General features: G+C 35.5%; 1 protein-coding gene across 1 annotated transcript in view; it reads left to right on the top strand.

Moving 5' to 3' along the window:
- Window positions 1–13,539, top strand: part of LOC124631946 (centaurin-gamma-1A) — a 233,700-nt gene that overhangs the window by 75,127 nt on the left and 145,034 nt on the right. The gene's annotated exons all lie outside the window — the stretch shown is intronic.

The following is a 13,539-nucleotide window of genomic DNA, read 5'->3' as shown; positions in this document are numbered from 1 at the left end:
AAATTCAGATACATTCTTTTCCAGAACCTTTACATACGGTTCTCGTAAATTGAACTCGCAAACACAAGTTACACGCTGCTTTGAAAAATTGATGTAGAATGTAGGTAAGTAGTTTTAGATTGCTAGAAAATTGACTACGAACACAATAGAAACTCGTTTCCAACAATTGATTCTTAAATCTTAGAAACATCTTGGGTCTGCGCTATTTTCTATTCATTGCCGAATGTGAGAAAAATGTTCGTTAACGTAGAAAAGTCTAGCTTATCTAGTAAGGATCGGCCGATTCTGTCTCCATGTTTAGTCCACGAGTGAATGCTATAGACATGTAATATGCATAACAATGGCGGTGGCAACCGTGAAGCTGACATCATGTCATTATCGTGATTACAGAGCCTTATGACGAAGGAATAAAGTTCAAAATAGATGAACTTTCGGAGCGATTAATTGTACCGTTTTTGTTGGAACTTGCACAGGCGTTACTACATGTTGCAATAATTCACTCAATGTAGTAAATTCGTCTGTTTCACCGTTTTTTTATCCACTTAGTTACCGTTTGGGATGCTTTATATTTATTTTCGTGTAAATCGCGGCAGTTTATTTTTATCACATTTGTGAATTCGCTTGTTTCTGTAAGTATATCTGGATGATTTATTGACTTATTATTTACTGCAAAACCTGTTTTTCTGTAGTTGTCGTGTGTTTATTTGCCAAAAGCTCACATTTTCAGAGTTCATGATTTAACAAGCGTTACGTCCATTTGTGTACACTTTCATTCAGCAACCTAATAGGCTTGATGCAAACTTTTGATGGTGAAGTTGAGTTTGTTTCCAAATAACGAACTAGTGACCTAGCTCGACATCAACACAACCTCGGATAGAGTTCTGTTTTCGAACTGGACTCTCGAATTGGATCCAATTAGAACTGTGTGTTTGATTGAGGTTATTTTCGCACAGCTGAGACAGAACTTTTTACATTGCTGCCACATTCAATCCAAACAGCCTGTATATTTTTCTGATATCCCGTTCGTGAATATTCAAAACAAATTCGGTTCATAAATCTCCATTGAACGGTTCACCTGCGAATCCACGTATGCAATATGAGATCGGCCTTTCAGCTATTTTGCCATCAAAGCCCATTCAAGTCGCGACTATTTCAAATATGACCCAAATACTGGACGGGTATGTTGAATGTGGAATAAACGAGAATGCTGTGCCCATGCGTCCCAGGACTGAGAGACGTTTACGCAAGTAGGGTGACAATGCTGTCTGTATTTGTCCTGGGACAAAATGTATATATGCGTTATTTAAATTGTATGTTACGGTAGTCAATAAGAAGCCACAATGACACACGCTTAGACTAGAAGTTGAAAGGCAGATATTTTGATTGTGTTGTCATGCTTTCATTAAAAACACATTTATCTGAGCCAAAAATAAAATGTTAAGTTATGCAGTAGTTGAACAAGTTGAACCTTCAAAGATTTAAATAAAAACTCGCTATCACATAAAACAACTTGTCATTTAGTGCTAGCAATACTTCAGACATGATTTATAGGCGATGTTAATAGGCCAATAAAAGTAAGAGTTTGACTTGAACTGACATTAATTAATGCTTCCTTCTTACTCAACACGACATCGTTGCGATATTATCGTTGTTTTCAAACATTAATTTTTCATTTCTGTGAATAATATTTTCTGACATAACAGTCTGTTGATCAAAATCGTCTTCGTAATAGACTCGAAGATCGATGACAGAATTATGGAGTGACTAATAGTCTTGCCAAAATTAGTCTCGAACATAAAAGTTCCATTTAAACGCGATGATAACTAATGGAAAGCGATAAAGAAGAATAATTAGTAGATAACAGATTGTTAAAACTTAATTCAAGTACCTGACGATCATTGTGGAAAACAAATCAGTTTTTCGCTATGAAGTAGCAAAAAAGTATTAGAGACAAAATTACCTTTGTAACGGAATTCCATTTCACGTGAATTCTCGGCAGCTATTCATCTATAGAACATGAGCAACCCTTTCCCCATGAACTGTCAAATGTCCCGCATTTTTCGGCATTCATGGTAACTGTACCATTAAAGGGGAGCCAACTGTACCATGTAATGTTATGACGTGAACTGCAATGTTCTTTTTTTAAATATTGGCTTTAATGGCTTGTTTGATAGGAGTTTTGTCTGTGATACTGGCTTTATTAGGTTAATGGGATAAGGGTGGGTGTTCGAAGGTCGCTTCAGTCGTTTAAGACTTCTTGGTCGTTTAAATATCTTCGAAGACTCTTTTTAAATTTCTTTTCTTTTTCCCTTTGCTGTTTCGAGAGCCTTGTCTACTTTAAGCTTTTATTTTTGTGATCGATTTTGCTCTGAAGCAAATATTGCTTTAAGTTTCGTACTTAAGCTCCTATTAATGTTACGTTTTAATGACCTTAATCTATGCTGAATCTTCGTCATTTTCTGTAATGAATATCACAGTAATAGCTGATAACACCCGCTAAATGAATTTCAATTGTTAATCGTTCTATTTAGTAGTTTATTAATGGTCATTTTGCATCAATTAACCTACATCTGATTGGAGTAACGTCAGAGATTTCATTAATATCAATCAATCATGCACTGCGTCAGTGGATTGATACTGTGTTGGTCTCTAATCGGCTTTGGCTATCTGTTGCTTTCCTAATTAACTGTAGTTATGCTGCCAGTATTGTCCAGTCACTGGTACTTTGGCCTGACATTTATTTGCACTTTATATTTCACTGATGCGAGTGTCCGAAGTGTCTGAGCTTAATACTGGCACGGCCCATCGATCAATCGTTTAAAATGCAGTAACTTGGCTCGGTCCATAAATGGATGACCATTTAAGTCATATCTAGGGATAACTTTCGGTGTGTCTATAACGAGAATTCAGTTAGACTTTAAGCAAATCCATAAACAATTTGGCAAAGAGATATGACAAAATATAACATGAGTTTAACTTTGTAATTGTTACTACTGTTTAAAAACATTTCCGATTATAGGTAGAAGATACTGCAATGTTGAGCAAAGGATTTATTTCAATCTATTTTACATTGAAATAAAATTCAAATTTTATTCTACACTTACTTGAAAGGAATATCTCTACGTACTCGAAGTCCTCATAAAAAATGAATCCAGCGGTAACAAGCCCGGCTTTGAATCGTTAACTAGACATAAAGACTATCTAGGTCGGCCAAAAGTGTATACCGGATGGGAAATGGACTCAGTTACAGCCTGAAATTGAACTTTGTAGTTGGATTCTCACTAGAACTCACTAGAAATGCCTCCTATATCCCCTTGAGCAAACAGATTGACGCACAGTTTTGAGACAGTTTGACAACCACGTCAAAAAAATAGTAAAAACAATGGATAGTATAGTAGCAGTAATGCAATCAGGGAAAGAATTTGTAGTAGATATAGTTTCTAAAGAAAAAACACGAGTAACAGAAACAAACAAAGGAACAATAGCACGTAACGTATTTATAAACCTCAGTGGCGATTCGAAGCTAGCTCCACAACAGCATATACTGCAGAACAAATTGAAAAATGTGATCGTCTACGAGGCAATCTGCATGCTTCTATGCGGATCGCCGGTATTGCCACTCCATTTTAATACCAGTGTTGCTATGAATGAAAATGGGTTCAAAATAGTTCAAATGCTATATGCAGATGAGTGTATTTGATTATTATTCCAAATGAACTCTACTGGAAAATGCAGTTTTATCCTTTGGTATGTATCGCGAAGTACGCTTGATTTTCCTTTGTATAAAGATAATCCTATTCTTTCTTTACGTTTAGGATTAGTCGTTCTTTGTACCAGTGCATTTTCTTTGATAACGTAGAGGATATAAATTGTAAAAGATAAAGACAAGACAAGAGTCTGTAATCTTGAAGAGGCACTACAGAGCCTTCGTAATCAAACAAAGAGCACTTGCAACAAACTAGCGACTAACTAAGACAGACAAGAATCTCCCAAGTATCAAAACATGAGCTAGAACTTATATTATTCTAACAAACGTGTCTACAAATCTGACACCGAATTCCACGGATAACTTAGTGTATTGTTAGGAGAACAACTCTCAACATACGAGATACAAGTACATGCAAGCTTCGCAAACTATGTGTTCGAATGAGATTTATGGCGATATGCTGTTGAAAATAGTATAAAACTTTCGGAGTTTCATATGACTTGCCTCCAACTTGGCCGCTTTAAAGTTTGGCTTGAATTGATTTTTGAGCCTATACTTTTGGTTTAGGGTTTTCTTTGTCAGTTTCATTCCCACCTAGTCTGGGTCAAAAGTAGGTCTATTATTTACTAGATTAAAATATATATGTGCGTAAATATTGAAGCCGTTTTGCAAATGCGTTTTGATTCGAAAAAGTCATTTGAATACATAGATTTGAATGGCTAACTTTTAAATTGTCAACGAGTGGTGAGTTAGTCAAAAAGTTTTAGCTATTTTTGCATAGTAGTGCTATGCGGAAATAGCTCAGATTTCTATGAAAATCTGAAATTTCATAGTATTTTAAATATACAGCCGTGCACAACTTCATGATAATTTTAGATGGTTAACTGTCGAAGCAGTCTCAAAGGGCTTATAATACATGGTCACTTTGTGTTGATCTTTGTGTTGATTTTTTGATATAAGGAATGTGAAATATTTTATTGTAACAATATTTCACTCCATCCACTATATTAAAAACTTACTCCACTTTAATCTTTTATTACAATCCAGAAAACTGCTCTCCCATAAAATAAAGGTGTGAACATTAAACCCCGTTTTGCCGAAACGAGCTGAAAACTAGAATGTTTGACCAACACAGTGACAAATGTAGTACATTAGGGAGAAAATAACGAGGGTAGTCACGAAATAGTTCCTATGTGGACAATGATAAAGGGGTCGCTGAAAATTTCACGCTTCGTTCGCCAAGAGAAGAAAAGCACTGGTTTATTTTTAAACATGTTTTAGATGTGTTTGCTCCATTTAAATGGCTGAGCAATATCAATGTAAGCGATATTGCTGTTAGTGCATAAGCTTCACAAAGTGATGCTTCTGTGGTCGTTAAAAAGGGCTTAAAAGATATTTTTAGTTTTGGTTTCGTCATGAATGAATCAAAAGAGCTATATGGAGACTTGAGTGATAGTATTCACTTCTATGTTCACATATTCCTTAAATGTGTAGCTTTACAAAAAATGTATCGTCAAATAATAACGATACCTGAACAGCTTCACAAAATACCCTCAAACTGGCACAATAAAGTAATGTCGACACAATACCCGTGAGTTAGGTCCTATGGGGACTTGTCAGGGTACGTGGCATGTTCAGCCAACATTCAAATAGAATCGTGCGCAAGACTCAGTATTGTTCGTGACTGTAACGTCTTGGCTCAATTTCAATGTATTTGGTGAAATGGGTAAGATTTTCTGTCTGTTTGCCTATTGTGGAAAAAGATGTTGTAGTTTATAGTTCGGCCATTCAGAGAATGCGTTCCTGACACGTCGCGATTGAACTGACGACGTAACTACATTCATTGATTATTGATATAATAATGTTGTTTTAATGCTCCTCAATTGTTAAAACGGTAAACAACCAGCAAAAATATTTTTATCGTAACTGCAACGCCATTGCAAAGTTACGTCGTCAGTTCAATCGCGACGTGTCAGGAACGCATTCTCTGAATGGCCGAACTATAGTTGGTTGTCTTGAATGATTTGGGTTTTGATAATAATGGATATTATTTATTTTACTTCTGTGAAAGCTTTCGCTCGTCGTGGTTTCAGTAGTGTCCTCACAACCTGTGGTTTCAGACTTATTCATGAGGTTAGCTCGATCAATCTAACAAACCTTTGCTTTATTGTTATTTTATTACTATTGGAACTATTTGGAACATATATGAACAATCTCATATGTATAAAAATCTGAGCTTCTATCTTATTTATTACAGCCTAGATATTTTTCTTTTGTATTCTAGGTTTAATCTCCCGTGTATCCTAAGATTTGTTTCACAACTCTGTTGTTATTATCTCGATTGTAGAGCTAGTAAAATAACCTAATATTTTAGTACTCCATTTACTGTTTATCTAGCTTTATTTCTACAAAGAATTACATTCATAACTTTACCCTTATATTTTATTCTTTCTAGACATCAGTACTTATCACGGCCTCTACAATTTCTTACTAGAAATAAGTTGTTCTAACATTTAGACATAACGACTCCCATCTGGTGCCCTCGTTTTCAGACAAATGCATAATGTATTCAAAATACCAACCTGCACTTTAGAAAGACTGAAATATTGCATAGTACATTTTGAAATCGAACTTCGACATCGTCATTGGTATGTCTACTCATATATTGCTGCCAAAAGCCACTGTTACATTAGGAAGTCAAGTACAGCTGCGTGAATACGCGTTGACAATGTTTTCATTTCTAACAGCCAGTTTCTTCATCAAAAGTTAAAGCCAAAGTAAAAGTCAAAGTAATGACTAAAGTTAAAGTAACGGTTAAATTCAATTTTTCTATGAATTTTGCTGTCACATTAGCCTTGAAAAAACAAATTTGACCGTTACTTTAACTTTAGACATTACTTTAACTTTAACTTTTGATGAAAAAACTGGCCGTAAGTCATCCAAGTCACATTTCTCTGTTATTGAAGCTAGCAGTCTGTGGTATAATATGTCAACAAGTACGTATGATTTAAAAAAGGAACTTAATTGGTACTTGACAACGTATTTCAAACTACCACAGGTATACTCGGTAACAAACTTTTCTCCAAACATTCCTCTCAAAAGTATGTTATCTTTAGTATATTTTTCGAACATTAATTGATATACTCCTCATATTTAATTAAAGGTAAAAAAGTACCTGCATTCAACCCCGATTTGTACTTCAAATGGCAAATTACGTAATTACCTTAGGAACCTCGTCCCTTCTTCTTTAAGGAAAATTTGCCCTTTGAAATATTTATTTAACAGTACAGGAGGGATATTAAAATAAATATGCGTTATATTATTTAATTAAATCGTTTTATGTTATTTGCCTTGAGGGTCTGGGAAAATGGCGCATTACTTAAGTCGATAGCTTGGCCCTGAGATATGCGGGGTTTCTTAAATTACTAATGAAAATATTCGTTTAGTCTTCTTTTAGCTTTGAAGAAATGTTTTTGTGTATAAAAGAATCTGTTGTAAACAGGATAGCAACGTTTTGCCTAAGGAAACGTAATTAGGTAAACCGAATCATACAAAAAAAACAACTGACTAGCGCACAGCTCTATCTGATTATCTATTTCTGCCATAGAGATTTGTATTTGAATTATATGTTACAAACATACTTCCATATCTACAAATACTTATTATACGCCACAGTCAATGTTCCCAACACGACTCTAGCGTCCAATATCCATTAAAATTGCTAACGCGGGAAATACACATGCATTAAATCACAATGGGTATGTTTCCTAGCCCTTCGTCCCTTTCTCTTTCACATTCCATATCAGATGCATCGTTCCTCCACTCCACACTCCTTGCGAATATATGATCAGTTTCCGTATTATATTTATTAGTCTGTGCTATTCTTGAATCCTTCTCGTCAATTAATACACCTTTGCCTTTATCAGCCTGATAAAGTTGCTCAGTAGGTATTTCATCGTACTCTTTTATACCACTAATGATTATTTCAGAATTTACAGTTAACAAAACAGTAGATTCTCTATTCATGCTTTTTGTTAACCTCTCCGAAAATTGCGTATTGTAAATTTAAATCTTGTCAGATTACCGTTTGCGGTACCAATCCGTCCTGTTTCAAAGCTAAAACACCAGGAAACCCAATAAAACCTATACCGTAATCTGTAGTACAAACCACGAAAGCAAGTTCCCGGGAGCACTAAAGTGGAAAGCACATACGATTGTGCCTTTTTCAATTAACTTAGCCTTTCTTTTAATACTGTTAGAAAGTAAGGCGTCGGTCCGGTCGTGGCATGCGATGTCTTAGGTAGTGTTCCTTGTTTGAGAGATAGCGTCTTTTGTTTCATTGCTAACAAGCTAAACGCTGTTAAGCAGTGTTTTGTTTTATGTAGTCTGTATTGCTTGTTTGTCTTGTTCGATGTTGAGAAATGCTTTGAAGTTTGTTCCTTTAGATTGCGGATAGGTGAATGGATTTAATTCACTGTTTTGTCTAGCCTTTTTCTCAAATCATGTGGGGGTCTGCTTCCAGTCTAACCAGATGCAGCTTAGTGTTTTACATTTAGCATTTAATTCTTGTTCCTCAGAAATACTTATTATTGCATGTGCCCATATTGCACCTTTATCCTTTCACAAGTATATTCGGATCCAAGGACCGATCTTGATCAAAACAAAATATAAGATCCCATTTGCCTAACCCCAAAAACTCATCAAAAGCTTCCAAAAAATCGCCTCAGCTTATGCCAACATAGGTTTCTTCTACTTCAATTACGTCACAGAGGTAACGGGGGTCGTGTGAAAATTCAAGTGTTTTCCGTGAAAACACGAGGCTAAGTGTGGCCGGCTCGTGTTAATGTGTCCATGTTGCTTCTCCGGTCTAAACGACCGAACGTTGCCTGGATTTTTTAGCTTAGCACTAACGGAATTTTTGTGTTATGTGTCACGGGGGGATTTACCCCTTTCATGTTATGTGTTCACAGAATTTTAAGTAGGATCGATGATGATATTTCTGTTTGTGCATATTCTATCAGATTTTTAGGTGGAGCCTTAATTGAAGGTTGTCTGATGCTGTTGTAAATAAGAATAAAATTGTGGAGCTTTTAAGAAATGATGTCTTCATAAGTATTCTCTACCATCTACATGACCTAAATGACCTCCCAGACGTAGAAAAATCAACTGAACTCTGAACCTGTGAAATTAAATTTGAAAATATTTTTCACTCGCCAACGCTAAGTATTCCGTACATTTGTGTCGTCACATTGCTGCGGGACTTTTGCGGGAACCTCTAGTTTTATTTGGTGCCCCAAGATGACATCGCTAACATTACTGCGGGTTCCGTGCTTGCAGTTTTAATTAAAGGTCTTTTGAGTTTTATGACCCTTTTTGTATGTGGTAAAATGTTCGGGTCACTGAAATACTGTAATTAACATTTTGTGTCAGCTATTGTTGTTAAGTTAGGGTCTATTTGACCCCATTTTGTTTCTAATTAACGGAGTAAACTACGTCATCATTATTATGTTATGGGCACAGAGTCCTGCAGATTTGCAATTCGGTCCTGGTCAAATCTTTGAAGTTCTTATACGAAAGTACCAGTACTTTCGAAAAGATTTAAAGATTGCTATCATTATAACAAGGTGTATTGGCAGCGTTTAGCAATAAACACGAAGCCTGCAAGCCCACCACCTACGCTAAGATATAAACTTGTTTCCCTTTACAATTTGCAAATCTCTCCTCGTTTTTGTACGTAGGAGGAGAGACACGTTTATTATCTTCCTTCTTTTTATTTTGATTATGCTTACAGTAAAAATTAGTTTATTTTTCTCATATTTAATTCAAAGGCACCTAGAGATAGTGATGTCTTTAGAAAAAAAGTATAGTCTAAAAACGGTCATAAGTTAGTTTGACTACTTAGATACTGAGGAGATAGGCCAAAGTGAAATTTAAAGAAATTATTTGGGTGTCTAAGGCTGAGCTCATTCGCCTATAAAATTACCATAATATATTTTTGTAGATTTTATTACCTGCCTAGACCCCTATTATTATTTTTGTAGATACCCTATCCTCATAGGCAAAATGTACCCCAAGATGAACTTGCAAATAACTATCATTTCTTTCAAAGGAACCCCAACCCATCAAGTGTAACACTACTTAACTATTACAAATGCGACGTGCAGAAAAGGAAAAAGACATGGCGGCGGCCATTTTAGAAGTAGGTGTCGCCAGTGGACCGGAGACCGGAGATGACGTTAGTAGTACTGTCGATGGGGAAAGCACTATATTGGAAGACGTTTTCGTCTTAATCAATGTTAAATTGACTTGGGTGATTTGCTTTAGTTACTTAGGTATACTGTCTGTTTATTTTGGAATGGTTAAAAATATAGGAAAATGTCATGGAGAAACTTGGACTTACTAAAAATCTAATTCCAACCGCAGAGAAAAGGCGTTCGTTATCAATCTATGAATTGTGAATGCTTTTGGCTGTAGAACGCATTACAACTCGTTTAAAACTCATAAGAATTCCAGATCGTTAGTAAAGACCAAAACTACTAACACAAGTTAATTAATAACTTACCATGGGGCTAACCGACCGTGTGTGAAAAGGTGTAATAAAAAAAAAAAAAAATAACGAAACTTAAATGAAAGGAGCAATAAAATTCAAATGCCTTATTTACATTGTACAGAAAATGTTCTGCAATTTAATTCAACATTTTTAGTTAAGGTAGAACATTTGTGTCACCAAAGAATGATATCCAATAGTTTTCTTGCCTGTATCACCATAGAAACCCGTTACAAGGAAAACGATATCCATAACATACATATTAATCCTGTTCTCACTTGCCATAATACGTCTACATAATAATTTCTAACATGACACAATACACCAGCTCATAATATCAGCTTGTCTTGACAAAGCTCTTGTTCATTAATTATTTTAGAACGTTATTTCGCGCTACACTACCCACTACTTGGGCCCTATTGATTTTGTTCTACGTTGATAAAGGGTGGCTATTAGTTTCTTGGATTCGCTTTGGATCTATGAACTGTTGCTGAGTTTATCTGAAGTTTCAGTTGATACAAAATGATACTTATTCACTACAGCAGCTCCGTTTACAGTGGATTAATTTCATCTTCCAAATTGTATCTCCTTCAACAATGACTAAGTGTTATGACAATATCACCTAATGCTTATGTAATTACAGCCACATTACACATTTTTGCTCTGTTTCTGCAATGTCTTTCGGTATTGCAAATGTATTAGACGACGATGACCAGATCCCATTCATTCATAACGTTACAAAAAAACCGTGACAATCTTTTCACTGTATGTACATGAAGACCAACTGTAAATGAAAGTAATCCATTCTCATACTATAGCACCTTCACACCTCAATTTAAACAAACGTTTCACCCAACCACTATCAAAGTCCTTACATTATTAAAGTACGTACAATCAGAATTCAAACCCAGCGTCCGAACGGACGGACGGACGAAACTTAATATCCTGTTAGTGTTTGGGCTAACATTAATCTTATCGTGACGTGTTGTGAACGGCAAGGGTTTGTTGTTGATGAAAATCTACTTTCTGAAGTGGGTTCAGGAGAATCATTTTGTAGGGAGGTAAACAATTGATATGGATGAATGTTTTCACAGGTAAATGTTGATATTTGATTCCTTATATATCCTTTAGGAAATAATTCATTGATCTGCATGAAGTCTACCACTAAACTAATTTCGTCCAGATAGTATACCAAATCTGTTAACCTTTGAGAGCTTAGAACTCTGAACTATAAATTCGTTATAAATTCATATCATCAGAAGTGAACCAACTAGAGTCAACTTCGTCAGTGACAAGAAGTACCTCTCTGTATTTATAATCCAAAAGCTTGTTAATATGCAAAACGATTAATGATGCATTTGTTAATTTCTTCGCTTTCTAAGCTGTTTTTATTGTATTCAGCTTTCAGTAATGAATCATTTTACGGCAAGAAAAACAGATGGTAAAAATAACAGTCGAGAGTACAAGTAATTAATGTTTAGCTGTACAGTACATTTATTTCTAACTTGAGTGTTATGGGCGTTTAAAACTAACAACTTCATGAAAAGCGAAGAAGGAAAGTTGCAATGGGTGTTACTATGACTCCACTTTCGAAAGTTTACTTTTAATAGACTGTGCCGTGTGCAATTGTCATCTTGATACTTTTATTACTTTTGCAGACAGATTCAAATAAAAGACAAGTTTTAACAATAGCTAAAAATACGATACAAAATGTAAGAATATTTTATTATAGAAAAAAGTTAATGATTAACGAAGTGCATATGATAGTTTTTTATTTTCAGTGTCATGGTAATCGCCAAAACCAATGTGACAATGTGATATAGATAGGTACCTATATCTTATTCCCCATATTTGAAAACAGATTTACGCATTCGAAACTAAAGCTGGTTACCCACTCATCTACGTCAGTAAGTCTTTGTTTCTCTTCCCGATTAGAATGTAAATTAGGTTGTTCTAGTGTTCGGAATAACATTAATCTTGTGCGCATGACGTGTTGCTCGTGTGCTCTGGGCTTAATGTACGGAACTCCATCATACGAAGTGACGGTTGATGAGCAGTTTGTGGCTGGCTTAATAAATTTTGAGCTCGGATGAAGCTTTGTACAGCTACGAAATATTGACCGAGAAAATTTGGAGGGAAATCTATGATGACAGGCCCAGTTTAGTTCGTGCTGTGAAAGGCCTGGTTTATTATGGCTAAATTAAACGAACAGCGGCCCCTATATAAAGTATGCCTAGAGAGGTAGCTGATATTAAAAATATAGACCTAGAAAGTACACAGGTAAAGCTCAAGTAAAGACATTTTAAGCAAGTAAGCCAAGTGTATAGAAAATACTTTACTAAACATGAACAACAACTAAAGCTACAAATCAACAAATGGACATTCGAACAAGAAGAGATGAAAATTAAAGCATTGTAACTAATTATTAAATACTAAAATTCTGAATAATTAAGTCAAGTATAAAAAATTAACTATAGAAAATTCTAGAGCAAACCCCATTACAGGGCCACGTTACAATCCAATTAGACCGCAGTATTAGGGGCACCACGATAAAATTAGCGCTCCCAGCTCACACGTACGCGACGATTGACTGGTTACACAATAGTTTGTAGTAAACAATGTTGTCTTTAGTCTCAGATGATAAACAAGGTATTCTTTCAGGTGTATGTAAGTATCTCCCATCATATTATAATGATGGGGGATATTTTCCACTACATTCCGCCAGAAATTTCACCCTCATCTAAAGGAAACTACTTCCCGAACTTCTTTTGTAGTGGTGACTCCACTTTCATCCTATGTTCTTCTTTGAATTTTGAATCCATTTTCACGTAGAAAATAGCTGCTTCCAGACCCTGAACAAAAAGGATCTCCTTGTCGATCACCAAGTTTTACACGAGATTCGATTTCAAACTCCAACGCAGAATCTACTTTACGGGGCCATAGTTACAAACAATATCTGGTCAAATTCACATGTAGAGCTTAACAACTGTTTTTTAATTCTTCTACTAGGCTGTTTATCTATAGGTACTGCCTATCTACTCCGGTTGAATATCCTGTCGGAAGAACATGATGCAGCTACCAATTTCTCAGTTCTTTTGGTTCAACACCCAGAATGCCCGTGGGTCCTTTTGGTACTATTATGCGTTCCTATATTACAGTTGTAAATAATACTGGCCCCTTGCGCAAATGTAATTTACTATCGTTTTATGTGACATTTTGTGGTAGAAACATGAGTTTCCTCTTAAGAAAACGGCTGGCATTTTGATGAATGGAGTTCATGTCTATA

The sequence above is a fragment of the Helicoverpa zea genome, chromosome 7 (assembly GCF_022581195.2).
Source record: "Helicoverpa zea isolate HzStark_Cry1AcR chromosome 7, ilHelZeax1.1, whole genome shotgun sequence".
Taxonomy (NCBI): domain Eukaryota; kingdom Metazoa; phylum Arthropoda; class Insecta; order Lepidoptera; family Noctuidae; genus Helicoverpa; species Helicoverpa zea.
Note: the sequence above shows the minus strand (reverse complement) of the source record. Positions and strands in the feature narration are given on the sequence as shown.